Consider the following 23,706-nt stretch of genomic DNA (forward strand, 5'->3'; position numbering starts at 1 on the left):
GCGTTTGAGTCGCTCAGGTCGGGCATTAGATATAAAGGACAATGTTAGATCATAGTATGGGTTTCTCATTTATAGTCATGTTTAGGCACTTGTTAATCTATCAACCAACTTTATAGTACGGTATATGTATGGTCGCATGGGATTTTTTCTTCAATGCAGGGAATCATTGGGTTTAGACATCGATCCATTTCAATCGTGGCTGATTCGTTCATAATCAACAATTAAGGTTATTGGAAGGCTTCAAGTTGTATCAATTGAAGGCGCAATTGATACAACAACCGTTTTTCAATTTTTGGAAAGTGTATCTCTTGGTCTCTATGTATGTGTGATCTTGATTGTTTGGCTGTGGAATCGTTATCTCTAGTAGGCTCAAGTTTGGAAGCTATCCTTGGTTGTTGGAAGTTCGAAAGTTAAAGTGGCAATGTTCAGTTTTTTCGGGTGTAACCATGGAACTATACAGAGTTCAATTTAGTCAGGGTTGGTATTCAGGTTGTTCCGATCTGGTTCATGACACCATTTCTAGATAATGTTTTAATTTTCTCCGAATTTAAAAGTATGCATGGGTTCGTTGGGTATTGGTGGGATCTGTTTGTTTTCAATTAAGGTGTGGGAACTTGTTTTGGTTATTAGGAGAACATTTTTGTTAGCGGTTGAGGTTCGTTGTTTCGACCGATCCGCTTGTACTTGGCCATTTGGGTATGGTTATAATAAAGAAGGAACACATTAGGCCTAGGGAGCGTTGTGTTAGGAAGTGTGAATTGTTGACAGTCCAGTATATAAGGTCTTATGGAGTGTAGGGGATTGAGTGTGATAGCCTATGTATTTATTGCTTTCGAGTTGGGGCAATCATTTAACAGATTATCTAATTTCTTAGTTACATGCGAGCATGTTTTGTTTGATGATGCGTCAGTAGCAGTTTAGACTGTGGAAGGGTTGCATGTTATAGAATGGTATGGCTCCTACGGTTGTTGGTAAGTTCAAGGTGGGATGTTCTCTGGGTTCCTGTAGGTCGGTAGGATGATGGCCATATGCCTATAGGCCCACAGGGTGCTGGTTAGGAGTCTTCATGTCTGTGATTGGGTGATGGCAAGAACGGTGAGGAACCGTGAGCTTCTCATTGCAATGGTTAGATGGTGTCATGACATGTCATGAACCATCATGGATTTCACAGGTATGTTGGGTCGACAGTTGTCCCGTGGAGATCTGTATGAGTGATTCGTTGGTGTTTGACATAGTTTGGTATTTTGAGCAGTATGTAAATAATATTGATGGTTCAGTAGCTAGCGGGTTTCGGTTGGACTTTGGTAGGATTTTGACTTGTTGGAAAGTCACGGTTGGTATCGGCAGTTCCTCATGGTGTTTTCATGGTGGATCTTTTGTGTGGTTGCAAGAACAGTTTCGAGTGAGTTGAGATGCCGGTGATGAAGTTCGTTTTAGGAATCTTGGAAGATTTGTTAAGTGGTTGTACCCCTGAGCGTATGGGAGTGTGGATATCAATAAGATTTTCTTCTGGATTGACATTGTTATGCTCATGTAAGAGGTAGAATAGTGATGAATTTTCAGGTAGTTAGATGTGTATTTGAGAACTTTTAGGCGAACTCTGAGTTTGGGGTGGGTTGAAATTCTTGATCGTAATGTTTGAGCATTGATATGTACGGTTTAGTGGTATTCTTGGTCAGAGACTTGGAATAAGTATGACGAGTTGATGATTGTCAGCCATTAGGGTTCTGAATGGTCTCTAGAGTTTGATATAGATGTGCTGATTATATGGAGTGGTTGAAGGGAGCATTTGGATGGTGTTATTATAGTTCCCATAGATTCTAACTAAGTCAGATTTCGAGGGTGAAATCCAGTTTAAGTGGGGGATAATTATATCACCTAGTTTTAGGATGTTCCTAATACCGGGATATCAGGCCATAAATGGATCGAGTAAAGGTCTTGGGCTTCAAGGTAATAAATTTTACACCCTTCCGGACGTTGATAATGTTGGATTAAGTGATTTAAGCTCTCTATTCGTACTTTGAAGCAAAATGGTAGTAATTGTTCAATAGTTGAACAAGAGGGGGATTCTAGAATAATCCTAGGTAGGCCGAAAATATGAGGCTTCCTTAGGGATCTAGAATGTCCCTTGAAGATAATTAGGAAACCAGATAATTACCTGATTTAAGACATTATTATTTTAATCAAGTAAGGCTTATCTAGGGTTTTCCTAACAACTATATATAGTGTCTCATAGCTTACACTTTTCGGCCAATTGACTCCGCCTACTCTAGAGATAGCCGAAAATTTGACATCCCATTTCCTCTCTCAAAAGTTTCTTGTTGCCAGTGTTGGGTGTGAACCTTCAGAGGCAAGACATTTGTGTTGCTAGTTTCCAAGTTATTGAAGAAAGGATTCTTGATTGTTTACTACAACAATCAAAAGCTATGTTGTTCCTTCTACAATTTTCGAAATTACATAGGTTAGTATGTTCTTGTTGTTCAATAGAATGTTACATCATTCGTGTTATGACCTAAATCTTTAGGTTGCATGTACCCTTAAGTGTTAGGGATTTATCCGTGTTAATGCATGTAAAACCCATCAGTGGTATCAGAGCGTGGTTGTCTAACAATTCAATGTAGATTGCTTGAACATGAACAAGGAGCTTGAACATAATCGTCATTCTGTTTCGACACCACGACGTGGTATCTTCTACCACGATGTGGTGATCTGCAAATTCGTATTTTTTTTTCATTTGACCAGGACGTGGTAATTTTTTACCATGACGTGGTGGATGATCATATTGCTAAAATCGTTTTTTTGCTTAATTCTTGAATTGATTAGCATAATTACCTTAGATAATGTTTTAATTATGTAAAACTGAATAATTATCATTTCTAATCAGATATCCTTATCTTGAATTTGTGAATTATCCATAATGATTTAATTAATTTAATTAATTGTTTAACTAAAAGATAATGATTAAATCTTTTATGTGAGTATATAAGGAAGGCCTTTGCATGAGTTTTTGGCTAGTTATTCAAGCTCTTCTCTTCCATATGGTGGTTGGAATTTCTTTTAATCTCATCATCTCTCTTTTTGAAGCTGGTTTTTGGTTATTAGAAGCCCTCTTGAGTTGTCTCATTTAGTACTTATTTGAGTTAAGTAATTAAAGGCTTAAGACACTCAAGAATAAAAGAAAGAACTAGTATTCCAAGTGCCTTAATCTTGATGGTGGATACTTGTAGATAAAATCATACTCTTTGATTTTTCTATCTTCATCAACACCCCAAAACCAAGTGGGTTCAAAGGCTTCAAAGGTTTTCATTCTAAAACACTCTTTGGTTGATTGTAATATCATTCTAACCTCTATAAATTGATCCTAGATGGTTTGGTTTTGTTGTAAACTTAAAAGTAAACTTGTTATTTTTAATGCTTCCGTTTACCGGTTATTATGAAAAACTAACTTATATTTTGTATCAAAACCAATCATTTTTCTCCCCAACACAAAAGATTTGGCATATATGAAATTTACATTTTTCCGACAAGCACCAATATAGAAACATCCCTCCACATCCAAAATTCATCTCATAGCAACAATTGGGTCCTTGACACCATCAAAATTTGGGGGTTTCATGTTATTGAACTCATGGTAAGGGAATTTCCTTACTTCCCAATCATCAAGCAGTAGAAATAACAACATTTTGTTGTGATGGCAATAGGACCAACGACGACAACATAGCGCTCGTCGAACAGGGTGATCAACTCAGTCTTGATAAGCCCAAACATATCTGTAATCATTTGCCTTGTTGTCGTAGATACTTTAGCAACTATCAAATCATGTATATCAGTCTCACTCGGACCTGACCCCTCCGAACCCGTTCCCAAACCAGAACTGCCAAATCTAGTCATCACCATACTAAAGATATAAATGGGATTAAATTAATATATAATCATAGAATTACCTCCATGATAACTAAACCATTACCAGTTCCTTGGCAACCTTCCAGTCCTTCTTGATCCTGGTATGGATCATGTGCGCCCGGTAGTACTGGCCCATACTACCTTCCATAGCTATCCATACTACTTCCAAGAATTATCCCAATGTTTCCAATTCATTACACTTAACTATTGCTAGGCCTCATCACACATCTAGTGCAAAAAGATCCCAACACTAAGATGTCCTTGACATTCCTTCTAGGATACATCTAGTGCAAAAAGATCCCAACACTAAGATGTCCTTGACATTCCTTCTAGGATACCCTCTACCCATGCTTCCTGTAGCTTTAAAAGTCTATGCTAGCATCAATTGTCCCTCATGTATGTAAGTTGTACGTAATCTAGGATTGGAGAGAAGGTCGAATAAATGATCCTCCCCTCAGTCCACAACCTAACAAGGAACTAGAACTAAAGTTGAATCAAGCATTGAAAGGCTATACAATCCTAGTTACGTATAACACTAAAGCATACACTCATCAATTATAGAATATCAGCACATGTTTGAAGTAGCACATAACAAGTAATTTCTAAGGCTACAAGGCATCCTAAATATCAGACAATTTTAACATGCAATTCCTGAAATATCCTTAGCCTACATTCTAGCATGCACTTCTAACAATTCATATATCAACAGATATAACACGTATTGATATATTGGGAATCACTTTCCCTTCTAAGCTTCGATTGATTGTATGCATTGCATCCTTTCTCTTTGTATAAAAATCATTTTCCAATATGTTTAGAAAAATCCTTGGAGCCTTAGTTTGAGTTTGATCACATAGATGTTCATCTAAATCCCTCAAAGCAAGCCTTTGATACCAACTTGGCATGTCCCGATTTTCAACCAAAATTTTTCATGTTTTAAAACATAATAGAATTATTCCAAAACCCTTCTTTCATTAAAAGATAATAGTCTTACATTCATTAAAAAAAGAATTTAACCAAAGTCTAAAAAAATAATTTTTTCTTTGATGCGAGTAAAATCATGTTGGAGCCTTCCCCCAATCAGAGGAACAACCTCAAAAACATTTATTTAACAACTGTAAGCCAAGGCTGATTAAGTTCCCCAAAATACCACATACCATAATATATATATATATATATATATATATATATATATATATATATATATATATAATGCATACAACAAATGGCCTTCAGCATTAAGCTGGTGCGCCCCTTGGCCTTCAGCATAAAGACGGTCGGCCCGAGTATTTTTTTTCCTTAAGCACAAAGTTGGATAGCCCTCAACTCACAACATGATATACCGACATATATCATATACGAACAAATAAGCAGTTTAACACAACAGTTAACTAACTAAACTTGTCTCATTGCCTAACATCACTCTACATCATATAGTATAGGTAGAAAACTTACTTAAACAATCTCGAAGCTGCTAAGTAGGTTTCTTTACAGACGACTCAACCAACATATAAAATTCTATAATATACTATTTTGGTTGCTGAGTTTTTGAGCATAACAACTAAATAGTTAGATCATTCACCAATCCCAAAATATACTTTCATGGTTATTATGTTAGGATCAGCTAGTTAAGACAGTCGGGAGGCAGGACCATTTCAGCATATAGATTTTCTAAAATCCAACAACTAGGACAACATGTCTATCCTAGACACCTCTCCCATAAGTAGAACAATCACTACATAACTGGAGTCGGTGACTAATCTGACTCTTATAGAGTTCATAAAAATGACTAAAGGTATAATCTGACTCTTGAAGAGTTCAAAACAATGTGTCTATCCTTGATCTTACGAAGTGCGAGTAGAATTTTGATGCCTTCTTTCTTATATTCTTCAAAACTTTGAGAGCATCGCTAACTAAACTACAGAACGAGAAACCATATCACGAGGGACTTAAATGCTCGAGGGAGAGAGAGAGAGAGAGAGAGAGAGAGAGAGAGAGAGAGAATCTTAAATCAAGAGAATGGGAAAAGGGAGAAGTAAGGGTTGTCCTTCTATTTATAGGTTGAGTTTAGGTAAAGCACGTCATGCTTTTCGTCAGGGCGCTCTGTGCTTACTGACGACTCTGGTTCTTTCTTGGTTGGACACAATCCTCAGATTTTGTACATGTAACCTCGCCTGCAGATGTTAGGTGCATTAAATAAAGTGCACCATGCTTTTAAAGGCGCCCCGTGCTTTTCATAATCACTCTACACTTCCATCATTCGTCGGAACTCCGAATAAACGTAACTTCCTCATATGGACTCCATTTTCAACGTTCTTTATATCCACTCGTTTCCCTTGACGACTACTACAACCTTCATGTTTATCACTTTGGCTAAAAATAAATATATTTTCACATTCATTTAAAAAAAAGACTTATATTTATTAACTATTATAAGTGAAATCGAGTGATACACTAAACATCTGAGGGGCCGGCGAATCACGAAAGGTTAACTAGATTAGGCGACTGAAATTCACACAGAAGATTAATTTCATTGGGTTACAAAAAACTAGGGTCTCAGATTCCTCTTCCGTAGATATTGAAGACTGTTAGGGATCTTATAATTTCTAATGGGATTTCGTTAATCTTGTTGGCAGATTAGGTGGAATCATTTGCATATTGGATCCCACCGCGTTACATAAAATACACACTGTGTTTGCTACATATTTTATTGCAACTTTAGGGAGCTGGTGCGGTTTTCCCGGCACCACCACTTTGGTTAACTTCTATGGGTCACAATCGATCTTTATCAAGAGAGATTTATGGGATGAATTAAATAATATGAAGTGAAGAGCAACTGATATTTGGGTATTTCAATGCAGTTAGATATTTAGATGAGCGACTCAACTCCTATTTCGGTCAATCCACAACAAAGGATTTCAACCACTTCATCGCATTAGTTGGCCTTCAAGAATTTCAAATTAGAGGGAGAAAATTCATTTACCGGTGTGATGACAACCTGGAATGTAGAAAATTAGATTGTTTTCTCATAAGTTCTAAATTCATCACTGCATAACCAATGTCCTTTGTAACGTTCCTATCAAGGGAATATTTTGACCACTCACTAATCATCTTAAACCTTCCAATGTTGATTCTCCCCCCCCCCCTCATTTACGATTCTTTAATTATGGTTGCTTAAAAGTGATTTCAGTGTCATCTTTCACAATGCCTGGGACTCTTTTTCCAAAAAATGCCAAAATATCGTTGGCTTTTATTTAAAATCGTTTTCCAAAAAACGTTTTCCACAAAAAGTTTTCCAAAAAATCGTTGGGTTTTATTCAATGTTGGCTTTTATTTAAAATCGTTTTCCAAAAAATGCCAAAAATGGCAACGAAATATCATTCAAGAAAAGTAGTAACTTGCAATAAAGAGTGACCCTATAGGATCATATGTCATTAACAAATATCATTCAGTAATATGGACATGAAATTTTCTTCCAAACTTAAACACATCAAAATCGCCCTAGAAAATGGAGAGTTGTCGAGCAACAACATGAATCTAGTAATATCTTAATGCTCAAAGCCATGATTGACACAATCAAAATACTTGCAGAATCTTGGGAACTTACGGATACAAAACTCAAATGTTGGAAGGATTGTCAAATCAAAGTTGGATAATTAGAGTATTTTGCAAATCTTGATGTGCAACAAAAGTAAAAAGGTTAAATAGATATCAGATGGTGGTTAGAATAGTAGATTCTTCCAAAACTCTTTGAAAAACAAGCATTAAAAATTGGATTCATGGTTTAAATATCAACGGGGTATGGACTGTAGATCCGAAACAAATAAAGAAAGAGGTTCATAGATTCTTTGCTGCAAAATTTCAAGAACCATGGCCGGACAGACAATTACTCTGCCCTCTATTCAAAAATTGTCCCCAATTCAACAGCCTAATCTTGAAGCGCTGATCGTCATTGAAAAAATAAAAATTACAATTTGGGAACGTGGGAGTGAAAAAGCTCGTTTTCTAAATGGTTTCACTCTCAAGCTGTTTAATGAAAATGGGAAATCATCAAGAGCGGCATCATTTCAGGAAGAATTATACCATCTCATACGACTGCAAATCATCAAGCATTACCCTCATCACGAATGTGAAAGAACTACCCACACTCATCGATTACAGACACATATGTATGATTGGAAGTATTTACAAGATAACTGCCAATATAATCGTGGATAGACTAAAAGGTGCTATCAGTTCGGTAATCGATGAAATCTAGCCCGCACAAATTATGGGAAAAAACATTCTAGATGGTCCTTTGATCATAAATGAATTACAAACTTGGGCCAAGAAATTAAAGCAACCAATATTTCTATTCAAAGTGAATTTTGAGGAAGCATCTGATTCTGTGAACTGGGGTTACCTCGACTCAGTAATGGAACGAAATATCTTTTGGGCAAAAATGGAGAACAAGGATCTGGGGCTATTTATCTTCGTCATGGGGTTCAGTGCTTGTAAATGAGATGAGTTTCTCATCCGTAGGAGGTGTGACATAGCAACCCACTCTCGCCATTCTTCTTCATTCTTGCCAAGGAAGACCTTTACATTGCTCTCACAAGTGTCAAGGAAAAATCTATGTACAAGGGCATAAACCTTTTGCGTTCTAATACAACCATTTCCTATTTATTTTATGCAAACTACGCCATCTTCACAGGTGTTTAGTACAGATCCATCTTACAAAACCTATCCATAATTCTTAAGTGTTTTCACATCTGGTTCGGCCTCAAGGTGAAGTCCAGGTTATTTGGCATTGGTATAAAAAATGCAGAATTACAAAGTATGTCATAGATTTTGGGTTGTTTAAATGGGACATTTCCATGCACTTATCTTGGCATTCATGTCGGCGCCAACATGTCACTTACGAAGTGTTGACATCCAATTATTTAAAAGTTTCAATCCCGTTTATCCGCTTGTAAAGCTAAATCACTCTCCTTGGAAACTGCTTGACCCCAATTAAATATGTGCTTGGTATCTTGCCAACTTACTACTTCTCTTTATTAAAATCCTTAGATAAAATCATAGAAATTCTCGGAAAACTAATGCATAAATTTTTGTGGGGAGGTAGTGTATGTATTTTATTAGCCGCTTTTATATAGATTCTCTTTAACTGTCAAAGTCCTGATATAGTTTTTGTATTCGTCAGACTACACTATAAATAGTGTAGGTACCTAGGTCATTTGTGACTTTGCAACTTGTACACTGTGTTTTTCCCTCTCAACATAGGTACTTCTACTTCTCAGGAATTATATAAGTTGAATCAAGATCTTATTTATTTCTGGTGTTCATTTTAAGTATGATTTCATTTTACGGTTGATTAAACATGCTTTTAATATGCATCATACATTTTGGATCATAAATTTTACAACTTGTAATATCTAGATTTAAAATGTTCAATAAATAATTTTTATGATTCACATATCCTTTTTATGAACCAATGCCTATTATGGTTAAAATTTTGTTATGATCCAAAAAAACTTATGATCCAAAAGCAAATAGTTAATGTTTTGTGATCTAAAATAATATGATACCACTATGTTATGATACAAAACACTATAATGTTTGATTTTATATCTACAAATATGTTATGATCGTAAACTCTATAATGATCCAATTCGAATAGTTTACGATCCAAATTGTATATGATCCAAACATTTTATGATCCAATGTAACAAATGAGATGATAAACAAACAAATGATTTTATTTAATCCTAAATAGTATAGAAAATCAATGATATATTTCAAATATGAAATGATCAATCACTTACAATGCTCAAATTCCAAAATATTTCTGATTCAAACATGTGATAAACCAAAAATAATATGTCAAAGTAGGAAGTTGATACAGAGAAATACCTAAAAAATTAAATACCTTGGAAAAACTTTAACTTAAGAAGCTTTGAATCATGAAAAATGAACCTAACATAACCTTGACAACAAGGAAAATAAAAAACCTTGAGAAGAATTGCACTTGTGATCTCTTTCACGAAAGATTAGCCATCTTGAAAACCTTGAAAACTTTGTTGTCAACACCAGTAATGTAAGAGACATTAATTTTTAACAATAATCGAAAGAGCATCTTTAGGATCTAAAATTATGATGAAATCTTGATATCATCACAGTTAACCCACCAAGAATGCACTTTTATACCCTCACTAAATAACAACCAATTATTATGAACAATACACCAGAAACCAAGTTTGAAGTGGAACCAAACTAACCAAATATGGCAATAAATGTTTATAAGATGAACCTTAAGAAAAGTTTGTATCCTCAGTTATAATCTATTGCATATAATTTCAAAATAACAAACAAGAGAACTAAATGGAGGCTACTACAAACAAACTTATACATAAATTTAGCAACCAGAACACATAATTTTTTTAACTTAAGAGTATCAACTATAGAGAAAGTTAAACCATCAAGCCATCCATAAGATCACAAACAACACCATGAAAATTGTAAATATGGAAACCTATAAAATAAATCACACCCAAAAGACACTCATTACATGTAAAATTAAAGTGGGAAATATAAACACAACTATAACAATCATGAACTCTCTTTGACATTTCATCAACCACCTGTTACGCATTGTTAAACATAAGTTCATAACCCTTTTATCATTTAAATTTTCACATTCAATCTACTTACAATCATCTATAACTAATATAAATGCAACTAACCTAAATCAAATGAAAAAAAATATCCACTTTTTTGAACCGAGAGTTTAGTCAAGGAGATATAACAGCAGCTTGAAAATTAAATTTTTGTGGAATCAACTGATTATCGAGGTGCAACAATAGGGGAATATCATTTTTTGTGTAATAGAGCGATGCATTCCATATGTGTGAATATCAGCTCAAAAATTTATTTTAACCTAAAATTCAATTTAATGGAACTATCCACCAAATCATTACGTAAATCACATTTTTGAAATGACAATTAAATTGAATCAGATCTATTAACTGTTTGAATCAATAGTTAAATCATAATATAAAAAATCATGTTTCTTTGTGAATAGAATGTGGATTGGAAAGAAACGCTTTTTGTAAAAAAAAACATAACTTTAATGGACATTTCAACATATTACTAGAATCATTCCACGAAAGGTCGATTACATGTACCATAACTTACCTGATAAGATGAGGAATTGCATATTCAATAGCAATACATTCAACTCATACCAACCCATTTCAGACGTGTTCATTTTTTGATCAGTCCATCCAAATTATATTTTGACCTAATTACCCTTAATGAACATGATTGGACGAGAATTGTCCTCGCAGTCCTCACCAAATTTCAGTCCTCACCGGATTCGGACCCTATATATATATATATATATATATATATATATATATATATATATATATATTTATATATATATATATATATATATATATATATATATATATATATATATATAGCATTTAGACTCAAATGCTGAATTTTAAGAGGTACACCCCTTAAAGTATTATATACAACAATTTTATGCATTACAAATTAAAACCTTATTTGGTCTTGAAAAAGTCAAGGAACATAATATTCTGTTTGACTTAGCCCCTCTAAATCCCTATATTTCTCCCTTTCACTTTATCAATTTCAATTTTCAATTCCAGTTAAGCCAATGTCTGCACCTATATCGGCAATCTCGCCTCTTTCCCTTATAAGTTGCGTCTCACCACCTAAATGATCCTCTGTCATCTGCCAGATCTTCGTCCTTCATATGCTCTCTAGTTCTATCCTCATCAACCACTAACGGAATCCCCTAGAACCCATCGTCATTAACCACAACGAACCATTTATTTGATGCTATCTTTCTCTACTGTAGAAACTGGAAATATACATAGGAAAGATACAAACCGCCATCGCCACCACCGTAGAATACAACATCTCACGATTATACATCTTCCCCAGTCGATCTACACACGTAAGTTATACATCTATTTTTTTTTGTTGTTTTTCTTCCTTAATGAAGACAGAGACAGTTTAGGGTTTTTATGGTTTTCTTATTTAGTTCATGTTTATTCGTGTTTCTCCAGGGGATTTTGTCGTTTTTAGATTTAAATCCAACATGGGATTGACATTTCTAACATTCAAATCGAACAGGTTCACATTTCAAGCTTCCCTAATCCACAAGCTCTGAACGAGAAAAAAGATAAAAAAAAATAACAAAAGGTTACTTTTCATTTGTCTAGAATTGCAGAAAGAGGAAATAAAAGAAACTTGGCGACCAAACCTAAAGCCTAACCATCAGGGTTTGTTTTTGATTTCTCGATTTCTTTTTGCGTTTCTGCAGATAAAGTTGGGTGAAGACATATCTGGAGGAGAAGGATTTGGGAGATGATCCCTTATAGAATCCGGATCACAAAATGATCCTTTGAAAAATCTTTTGTATGCTCCTAACATGGTAAGAATTTTCTTCTTGATTTATTTAATTTTTTTTCTATGTTTTTTTTATTGATTGACTATACCTATTGTTTCTGATGTTTCATTGGAATTTGGAATTTGTTTATCCAGGTGAGTTTATTCATTTTGATGGTCTCTTGTTAATTTTGTTATCTTTGTTTCTAATTTTGAATTGGTTTTATATGTAATTGTTCTATGTAGTTTTTATATTCTTCCAACTTACTAAATACTAACTTTAAACAATCATTCTTGCTATCAAACAGTATTTGCTCATAGAGTCTTCCAGTAACAGATTTGAATGAATAGAACCCCAATCATATGTTCTGATACCATAATGGATGAACCTGGTAAAATAAAGAAAAAGGTAACTGGTTTGATTAAATAAAACTAAAAGTTGTTGCTAAGAATTTGTGCTTTAATTGTGTTGATGTTAAAATTGATTTATTCCTTGTGGTGACTGTGATATGCTATGCTTGAACTAATTAGGTGGAAAAGATTCAAGTTGTGGACCGATTTGTAAAAGAATGTAACCTGGTGCTTTGACTTGAATAACTTTTGTCAGGTTACTTTCATGCAACTCTAAAAATAGATTAAAATCATTTTCACAGCAGACCAATAACAAAATCTTGACATGTGCATACTTGAGAAATTTAGAAATGTTGGACATGTGCAATAATCTAAATTAACAAATGTTTGAATGCAGATGAATGGTAAAAAGGTGGCAGCAAAAAACCATTGTCACAAAAATGATGGAAATGCTTAAGGTGTTTGACAAAACTGACAAATTTTAAGGTAAGTTTAATAAATTCCTTTGCATACTTGAGAAATTTGAAGGCAAATGGGTTCTTTTTTACTTCTAAGTTCAAATTTATTAGCCGTTTCTTTGATTCATTTACAGAAAAACTGCCTTGACTTTGGCTCCAAATGAGTTTTTGAAGCAAGTCAAGTCTGGTCGATATGTTGATACTTTTTGGTACTATGGTTTGTTCCGAATCACAGCAAGGTAATAATTGAAGTTAGTAAAGTTGTTGACAACATCTATAAGATGTTAGCTTTTGGGGATTTTTTTGGATAAAAGTACCATCTTCAAAGGAGCACCCTTATGACACCAGGAAGGTCTAATGGTTAGATAAAAAAAGATATAGAAACAAGCACAAAAGACACTTGGTAGCTCAACATCTGTTTTGGTGGTAGGGGTTTCATTTACAGTCTCCACAAATCCAATGACATCATGATATAAGGAGTTGAGTTTGTGGTTTTAACACTTTTATAGACTTGATATTTGTCTTACTTTAAATTGTTTGTTTGTAGGAGCTGAGTTTGTCAAAAAAATGTAAAAGATCATCTTAATGCCAATAGAGGATGACTTATAGGCTTTGGAAATGGGGCTCCTTGAGGTCTGTGATGTATACATCCCTGGAGTGATGACTCTTACTAAGATTCTAGATTTATGGCTTTTAAATACTTGGATTTTTCATTTTGAATAGATAGCCTGATGTTGGTGGATGTTCCTCAAAGTGGTTGTTTATGATATCAATAAGTTTTAAGTTTTAATAGAAAGAAATAATGTCAAATTTAGCAAACAAGAAACTTTGTATACTCTTTAAATTTATTGTATCTATATACCAATATATCCTTTTTTAGTAACTGCAGTTCCTTGAATTTTTGCTTTGATAAATTTCATATTTCTCTATTTACTTCTTGAAGATGAACATATTTAACAAGGATTTGTGGAAATTACAATATATTTCTAAAATATTGATTTTTTTTTTAATTGAAAGAAACATATAATTTTTAAATAAAACAGGTGAGTGAGTACTTTCATAAGATAATGCCTTAATGTCGTTTTAAATTCGATTAAATGATACAATGTGTGGAGTCATTATAAATTGAATTAATGTGTAAGAAAAATGTTTATCAATGAACGGGTACATCTCATTTCTTCCGATAATGGTGACATTTAGAGTATAATATTTATTTATATTGATAAATTATATAGCGATGCATACATATTATGTTTTTTGATGAAACTTTTGAAATGATGAATATTGACTCCTAGAAAGTCAAAAAAATCAAATTAACGTGGTATAACCAAGGTTCTAAATAACGTAAAGCGTGACTTGATGGCAATATCAAGTCTCAAGTTTTTACGAGCCTTGGCGAGCCACGTCGTTTGTAGCGCATGACTTAAGGCGACAATTTTGTATATAATTGATAATTTTATATGTATTTTCAACTATTATTCATTTTTATATACATATATTACTTAAGGCGGCATATTTTCAAAGCTTGGCATAAGTACAAGTCTTTGAGCCATGACGCGCCAAGGCAAAGCCACGACGAGCTTTTTAGAACATTGGATAAAACTTACAACATTAATAAGATAAAAATATAAAATGATTTGTATAAATAGTTTTAACGATAAAAAAAAAAAAAAAAAAAAAAAAAAAAAAAAAAAAACAAGTTAATATGATATAACTTGCAATATTAGCATACAAGTAATAAAAGTTATTCACAAAAATGAAAAATATTGGTGTAAAATATCTTAACTAACCATATTTTATCGTTTATAATAAAAATATCATCAAAATCGCTTATAAAGTTTGCGAAGTTATTTTTTCAAACATAAAATACACTTTATTACTATAAAACTTGCTAATTATAGTTACGAATTACCGAATTTCCTCAAATTTGATAATGATTCGTGCGTATTATAAACGAATTGCAGATAAATTTAAAAACAACAAAATATTTGTCATTAACAAAAAAATCGAGTTTTTAAACCCTAAATAAACTTGCTAAAAGATTCGAGAGTTAAAAATATCAGATTTTTGAAACCTGACTAAGAAAAATATTTCAAAAAAAAAAAAACAATCATAAATGATAAATGAAGGTGTAGTTGATTTTTGAAACTTATCTAAGTAAAAGCAAAAGTACTCGGTTTTTACCCAAAAACAACAAAATATTTTCGTCATTAACAACTAACATCAATGTACGTTTATGTTGAAGCCTAAAATAACATGTCGAAAGCTTTACTAATATTTTATTTTGAATATAAAGTTTGCAAAATAAAAATACTTACTTCCCATCAAAAAGAATCAATTCATCAAAAAAAGAAATTGTTCACCGAACGTATTTGACGTCCGCCGAAAGGAAATCAATTGTCACAATGAAACTAATCGTCGCCGCCGCATCGCGCGGGTATGCTACTAGTATATATATACACACACTAAAAGTGGAAGAAATTAAGAATAGTTAACTTATGTCCCTTCAACTTTAGCCACATTAGTTTCTCATATTGACAGTTTTGGTCCATTGACTGGATGATCAATCCCTGGCTGATTGTCGTGGACACGTGTTATGTTCATGTGATGTTGGAGTATATTTATATTTTTCTTCCTTTTATTCTCTTACTTCTCCGTTCTTCCATCGCCTCTTCGACAAAACCACCACCGCCTCTGCCTCTACCTCTATTGAAATAAAGAGGTCTTTGATGCTTCGGCTTGGATTATTTTCAACTCATCCCTATCTATCCTAAGAAATACCTCCAATTTTGGATGTGTAAATATTCTCCCAAAGCCCATTCCTAATATCTCATTGAATTTTCGAAAATCGTCTGAGAGCATCGAACCACCGTTGGCTAACTATTTCCTTTCTCCCCTTTTGTATTCTATTAGGGATTCATTTAGACTCTATGGTTTTTCCCCGCCTCACTCCGCTGCTTCTGGTCCATGTTGAATCTTCTCCCTTTCTCAATCGATTCAAGTCTCCATCTTTGACTGGAGGTCGTCGCCATATCCTTTCGAACCTCTACCACTCCATCATTACCATTAAGTGCAGCGGTGCTCTATGTATATTGTGAGACACTTGAAATTTCCATTCATCTGATTATTATACACTCTCCTCTCTACTCTAATAACATCGTCTCGCTCCCTTGTCAATCTTCAACACCGAATCATCAAAGGTAAAGCTCACATTTTTCCTCTTCTCTTATTTGATTTAAACAAATATTAAAAAAAAAATTAATGGGTCGATGGGTGTGGTGATTGGGGTCAATTTTTAGAAGAAAAAGGGGAATTAGACGCCATGGAAGCCATAACTAAGAACTTCACAACATTTTATCCTACTACTTTCACCACCGCCATCTCATTCTCCTTCACTACCTGGCTTATGAACTTCAATTTCAGACTAAATACTGCATACCTATGGTTCGAAAAATTCATGTATTGTTACTACTGTAGACAAAATTTTAACATTGACTTTAAAATGTGACTCCATTTACTATAGAGTGTAGATATAATTTGATGGAGACAGTTTTTTTGGTGATCGAGAGAGTTACTTTGGAGGATTTTGTGATGGTAGGAATACTTTTTGAACTTTTATCTTTTAAATTTTAGTCTTTTAGAGCTTATTACCATTTGGTTTTGCAAGGATAGAGAGGGGAAGGTGCAAGGCTAAACTAATTGAACCATATGTACCTTTGAATGAATTTGGTTATCCTAAATGCCATGCTGCTTATAAGTTAAATAAATTCGTCTCATGCAATGATTTTTTTTTCAATTTTAGCTATTTTGTTCTGAATTTTCCTTTGTTTGAAGGAATTTATGGAAGCACTATTGGCATATCAGCAGAAGCTAATTTTGGGTTGTTGGCATATCAACGAAAGAAAACTGAGGCAAATTTATTTGAGGTGTGACGTGTTTCTCTAGGCTTTCAAAAGCAAACCTAATAGCTCGAGGTTTATAGCAGAAATTCATCGATTCTCTATGGATTAAAAGATATAGAGTTTGACAATATCACTTTATTACATTCACACCATAGAATAGTTTTAGATAGTGTGAAATTTTTTTAATTGGAGATGTAGAATCAAAACATTATTCACTGACCATATTATATTGAGATCTATATTAGCGCATTACTTATTTTTCAAGAGATTCCACAAAATAACTATCGTTTATGAATCTAACAAACTTTTTAGGAAAATGTTCACATACTCTGCACCCTCCTTTGCATTCAAGTTCACAAGAGATAAATAATATTGTAATATGATCACTTAAACATAAACTTTCCTTAAATTTTGCAAATATATTTTTAGTTGAAGGAGACTCAGCGAGTGGAAGTGCAAAACAAGTTCGTGATAAGAACTTTCAAGCTACTCTTCCATCAAAGGGTAAAATGTTGAATGTTGAAAGAAATGATGAAGCTGCAATGTACAAGAGCAAAGAGATTCAAAGCCTAATTCATTCTGTTGGACATAGAGTGAAGTTTTATATTTTCACTTACCATTGTAAGCATTTCATTTTTTTCACTTGGTTTTTACTTTTTACTCAATTTTGATGTTTTTAGGGTGAGGATTTCAAAAAAGATGGTCTAAGATACCATTATAAAATCATAATCTGAACTGATGCAGATGCTAATGGTGTTGATATTCGTACATCACTGTTAACATTTTTCTATAGGTCTCATGTATCATAAGAAATAATCTATTCTTTCTATATTTGTATTACCAAAAAGAGATTATTTTTATAAGAAACAGATCCTAAGTTTCTTATTTTTCATGTTTTTGAAGAGAGCTTTATTTGATGTAGGTTGCATATACATTGGTGTTTCACCCCTATATAAGGTTTGAATTTTCCTTTAAGTATAACACTTCTATTTCCTTAAAAATTAATTTATTTTTCGTTATTATTTAGGCACAGAGGGGGAAGCAAGCATTTTACTGTTATGATGAATCGGAACTTAAAACCCTTCAGAGTACATTCCATTCAAATGCATCATATATTATTCAAAGGTTTAAAGGTAAATAGATTTAGCAAAGTTGTAAAAGGGAAATGTAACATATCCTTTTATTCGTTTCCAAAGTGTGTTTTCGTTTCTATTAGTGTTTTTACTATATAAAACATACCTCGATGACTTAGAAAATTGTATTGCTATGTTGTCTTTTCATGGGTTACTTTTGCGTACTTGGATAAATAACATTTCAGCGGTACATTAGTACTTACAATAATTGTGCTTAAAGTTTTGAAAATAATAGGGTTTCTATCATAACTTTCAAGAATCATATCAACAAAGGGTGCACCATACCCTTATTTTATATTCTATAACTCCTTATATTTATTGGGATATTTATCTAAAGAGTTCCTACCAAAAACGAATTCTACAAAAATGACCATCTGGTCCCTGCTGTAATACAAATTATAGAAATGTACCTACATAGAAAACAAATTACAAAATGTTCCTTCTTCTAATAAATATATAGAAATGGAACCTACATGGATATTTTTTATCCAACTTGGTCCATGTTTTATTTTGTTTGGCCACCATTTTGTTTCTCACTTATTTATGTGTGATATACTTGAATATGTAGGTATGATGCGACAATTGAATATTTTCCAGAAATTGGAGAAATAGGGAGGAGGTATGACTTTTTGTATGCATAAATGACATTTATAAATTAATATTCCAATACTTATTCTCTAAAAAAGCAACCTACTTTAACTTCTTGGTTTATTATTGCATCGTACTTTAAAAGTTGGTTGCTATTTTTAAAGTAGATACTAGGGGCACTTTTGTAATTCACACTAGATGATGGATAATCATTTGAACGATAATATATGTAGCTTAAATTACCAGCAACTTCCAAAACACCATGGACTTCAGTTTAATCCTTTCTTCTTCTTTTTCTTCCTATTTCACTCTATCATATGGTCGTTTACATTGATATCATTAAGGTTTTTGTGAATACTACAACATTATACGATAATACGTTATTGAATTCATGGTGGTTTTAAGCTACCAAGTTCTTCAATTTCCAATAACTAATCAGCATCCGGTCAACCAACTCCAATTGGGCAAAAGACAAGGTACAGGGTGTTTGAGAAATTGTTCATGAGGTTATTTGCCCAGAAATAGAAATTTTTTTCGGAAAAGAGTATAATGGTCAAAAGAAGGGATTGGTTGATTATATTATTATGATAGTTTTGTGTATGTATCGAGAGCTGTAATGATAAGGAAGAATCATATACAACAGTGATTTTTGAAGTTCTTGATGTTGTAATGCACTGGTATGTGTAATGTATGATCAGTTGCACTATTTAACTTTTTTAGTTATCTTCTTTTTACTTTTTTTTTGCCTTGTAATTTGTCCGTAGATGCAAGGGTTTGTCATTGTAATTGGGAGAGTGAACGATGACTAAATTAAAGTTATAATTATAAGTGCTCTATTTTTCAATTTCTAAATTCTTGTAGCTTTCATTAACATATTCAAACGAGAGGTGATTCCTTGATATAAACAAACAAAACTCCTGACCCACGCAAAGCATGGGCCTCTTTTTTAATTAAAATTAAATAATGCCTTGTAATCTGTCACACCCCGCTAAAGCGGAAACACAGGGCGTGGCAGTACAAAGGGTTTCATCGCAAAAGTTAAAAGACAACACCAACCATAGTATTAAAAATCATTACAAATTCACAATGGGTTTGAACAACTTTTAAAAGAAATTACAATGTAAATTGAAATACAACACATGCGAATGCTCCTAAAAGTGAAGTGTCCCTAAGTGCCACTTACTCGATGATTCCTGAAAAAGCATGTAAAACGAGCGTCAACTATAAAAATAGTTGGTGAGTACTCACAGATAAACAAAATAATACTGGTTCCATGAATTGAAATCAAAGTTTTGATAAAAGTTTCCAATAATAAAAGTATATTGTTAAAATGAGTAAATAAGTTTGTAAAAACAAAGTTCTTTGTCATCATGAGAGATAAGGTATGTTGCCCAAATAAGATGCAACATTCATATTCTCATGGAAGATAAAGTTCGTTACTCAAACGAGTAAACAAGTTTCATTGCAAAAATGAACAATCAATTTCGTTGCTACAAGGAGCAAACAATTTCATTGCTAAAACATGTATATAAGTTTTCAGTAATAACAGTTCGTTGTTGTAATGAGAAACAAAGTTCATTGCTATAATTAATAAACAAGTTTATTGCTATAATAAGTAACGAGTTTGTATGTGTATGAGCAAACAATGAGTCTCAACCAAACCTATGACTGAAGCCCTATCAAGATCTATGCTTATCGTTTCATAGATTAATATGGTATCATGCACTCCAGCAATAGGGCGAGTGAGGAGTTGTCAATTCCTAATAGCGCTATCCATAATGACCATTGGCTCAAAGAGTTAATGGTTAGAGATAAGGGAAGGGCCTTAATACGATAAGTTCTCATGTTTCGTGTTGCATAGACATACATAGAGAGATATAGCAATAAAATAGCAATCATGTTTGATACAAATCAATTTAAATACAACATTCAAATAATAGTTTTTCGGGACATGCTTTTCCACCCCAAAACATAAAAACTGAAAATAGGGGAGTGCGTGAATACTCACAATGCATTGAGATGATGCAAATGGTGCCTTGATCTACGCTTCACTCGTACCACTATCGTTTTTTTCCTACAACGACGTTACACACTAATGAGTCCCTAATTGAAATCTAATACTAGTATACTTACTACTACAATAGAATTATGCCAATAATGTGTCAAAGTTTAATATTGATAGGTTATAAATATTTTTCTGTGAAAATTAAATTTCAAAGAATCATTTGTTATATAACAATTTAAGTGGAAAATTCTCATTATCGAAATGTTAATATTTAACATTTTAAGAGGTATTCCAATGATTAAATATTCAAAAACTAAATCAATTTAGTTATAAAATTTCCCAAACTTTGCATTTCAGTTTTAATTGAAGTCAAAGACCTTAAGATAAATTTTCTTGAATTTTTGATTTGTCTAACTATTTTTTACCATTTAATTCCTTGAATAATCATAAAATCATGGAAAAATAGTAAAAAGTTAATAAAAATTACCAAACTTCAGATTTTGGTTCTAACTACATTAAAAGACTTCAAGATAAATTTTCATGGTTTATAGATATGTATAACCAATTTTCTTATAATTAATTCTCTAAATAGATAAAAATTCATGAAAAATAGAAATCAGTTAAGAAAATTCCCCAAACTTCTTATATTACTGCCATTACACATACTTAAGCTGGAAAAAATATAAAAATGGATTTATAAACTGTTTAACCCAATTTTTATGATTTTTGTGCATTTATTCTAATAAAAATGGAGATAAATAGAAAACAGTTTCCAAAATTGTCCAAAATTTTTGTAACACTGTTATTACATATATAGAAGCTGTGAAAAATATAAAAGATATTTTTCAATTAGTGTTGCTATTTTTCCTTGTTTAATCCTCTTAAATAATCATTAATTGAATAATAATTATTAAACAGTTAAAGTAAATTACCAAAAATTTTGTACACTTCATTTACAGAGTAAATAATCTGAGAAAAATACCAAATGTGGTTTTTATATACTGAAATCCGATTTTGTGTATTTAAGTGTATTTAATCTTAGAAAATAGGAGAAAAATAGTATACAGAAGGGAAAAATCATCAAAATTTTTATGTAGCCTCCTAATGTACTACAAGGTGTTCTGGTAAATTTTCATGAATTTTGGATGAGCAGAACTATTTGTTCTATTTTTAGGCCATTATAAATACAAAAATCGGGGAAAAATAGGAATGCATTATGAAAAATTCTGAAAATATTTTTCTGAGTCTTATACCTCCGGTAGCAACTGCGAAAATTGTTATATATCATTTTAAGATTCTCTAAAGTGCTTTTATGATTTATTGGAGCCAAACAAAAAGAAAATTCAAAACCATATTAAACAGTAACAAAAACCGATGAAATTTAATTTAAGGTCATTTCTTAGCATAGGGGTCATCCACGAACTTACCTAGGATTTATAGACATCAGAAAGTATTTTATATGATTTATTGCCCTATTTTATTTCAACAATTATAATAATTCGAAAAAATTAATTATTTTCTGAAAATTTGTTGAACATCTCATTCTGTTGATGGGAATCTGGGCAAAATCGGATTTGGTCAGAAAAGGAGTTTTAGATATTTATTTGGAAATAAATCCTTCATGAACATATTTGAAAGCTTTTAACAACATACTTTGATGATCTAGCATCTAAGCTTGAAGATCATCACATGCATGTTTGTTTGAAGACCATTCATGTGTTTGAAATGTTCAAAAATCGTTTTTGAAAGAAAACTTAGAGTGCATGTGGTGATTTTCCACCAAAACTTGTAGAAAAGTGCATTTTCATGATCTTGACTTAGGTTTAGGTCCTTGGATTTCACCATTTACAACATGCATGTTGTTTTTGGGTGAAATCCTACCACCATCATCATCAAAACTGAAGTGAATGAACATGCACACATATTTTCTAAGAGAAAGGTGTAGAAGAAGAAGGAAATGCAAGAAAAACCTTGAAAACATGGAGGAAAATGAAAGGAAATCGTGTTCTACCTTAATGAACACCACTAGATGATGAAGATTTTGAGCATCATGAGTGTTCTTGGACTTGTTTGCTGTAAAATTTTGTGGTTCATAGAGGGAGGAAGAGAGAAAATGTGTGTGAGAGTGTGAGAGAGAAATGAGAGAGAATGAGGGAAGATGGAGTGTGAGAGAGAAGAAGAATGATTTTGTGTTGGGAAGAGGAGAGATATGGGGAGGGAGATCCGAATTTTCAATGAGGAGAGAGACTCCCCACCTCTTCCATTTACTTTATATAAATTTGCCTCAATTTTTATAAATTTTCCCATTTTTTTTATAAAGTGTGAATTAAGCCATGATTTGTTTTATTAAATTATTGATTTAACTTGTTAATTAGGAATAAATGTTGATAGTTTAAAATTTATTTTCCTTGAATTCATTTTCATAATTTTGATTATTATAAGATAATATTAGAAGCTTCATAATTATTTTATAGAATTTTTAAGGTTAAAGTTTATAAATGTGAGTTTTTAGGGCATTTAGGGTTTTTAGGGTCTTGAGATTTAATAAATATTTGGATATCAAGATAAATTGAATTATTTGAGATTTCAATTTATGTTAGAGTTTCATAACTCTTTTCTAGTTAAAACTAATGTTTGTAATTTATTTTTATCGATTTATTGGCATTCTATGTAGTGGTTTCGAGATTCAAGTGAAATTGAGGAATCAAGTATACTAGTCCTAGTTTTCAACTCTAACTTAAGTTCCAACGAGACTAGGACCTCATTTCTACCACTAGGTCAAGTGCATGATGCGTGTATATGATTCATGAAAAGGTGTTCGAGTCAAAGAATGACCCGAATATGGATAGTCTCTATAGTTAAGTAGTTATAGAATTCACATATCAATGTGAAATCTATGCACACTATCCATTGATTCTAATTGTTTCCAAGTTTCTAGTAGGTTATAACTTAGCTTCTAGTTACTA

The sequence above is a fragment of the Lactuca virosa genome, chromosome 9 (assembly GCF_052849685.1).
Source record: "Lactuca virosa cultivar CGN04683 chromosome 9, Lactuca_virosa_CGN04683_v6, whole genome shotgun sequence".
In the NCBI taxonomy this organism is placed as follows: domain Eukaryota; kingdom Viridiplantae; phylum Streptophyta; class Magnoliopsida; order Asterales; family Asteraceae; genus Lactuca; species Lactuca virosa.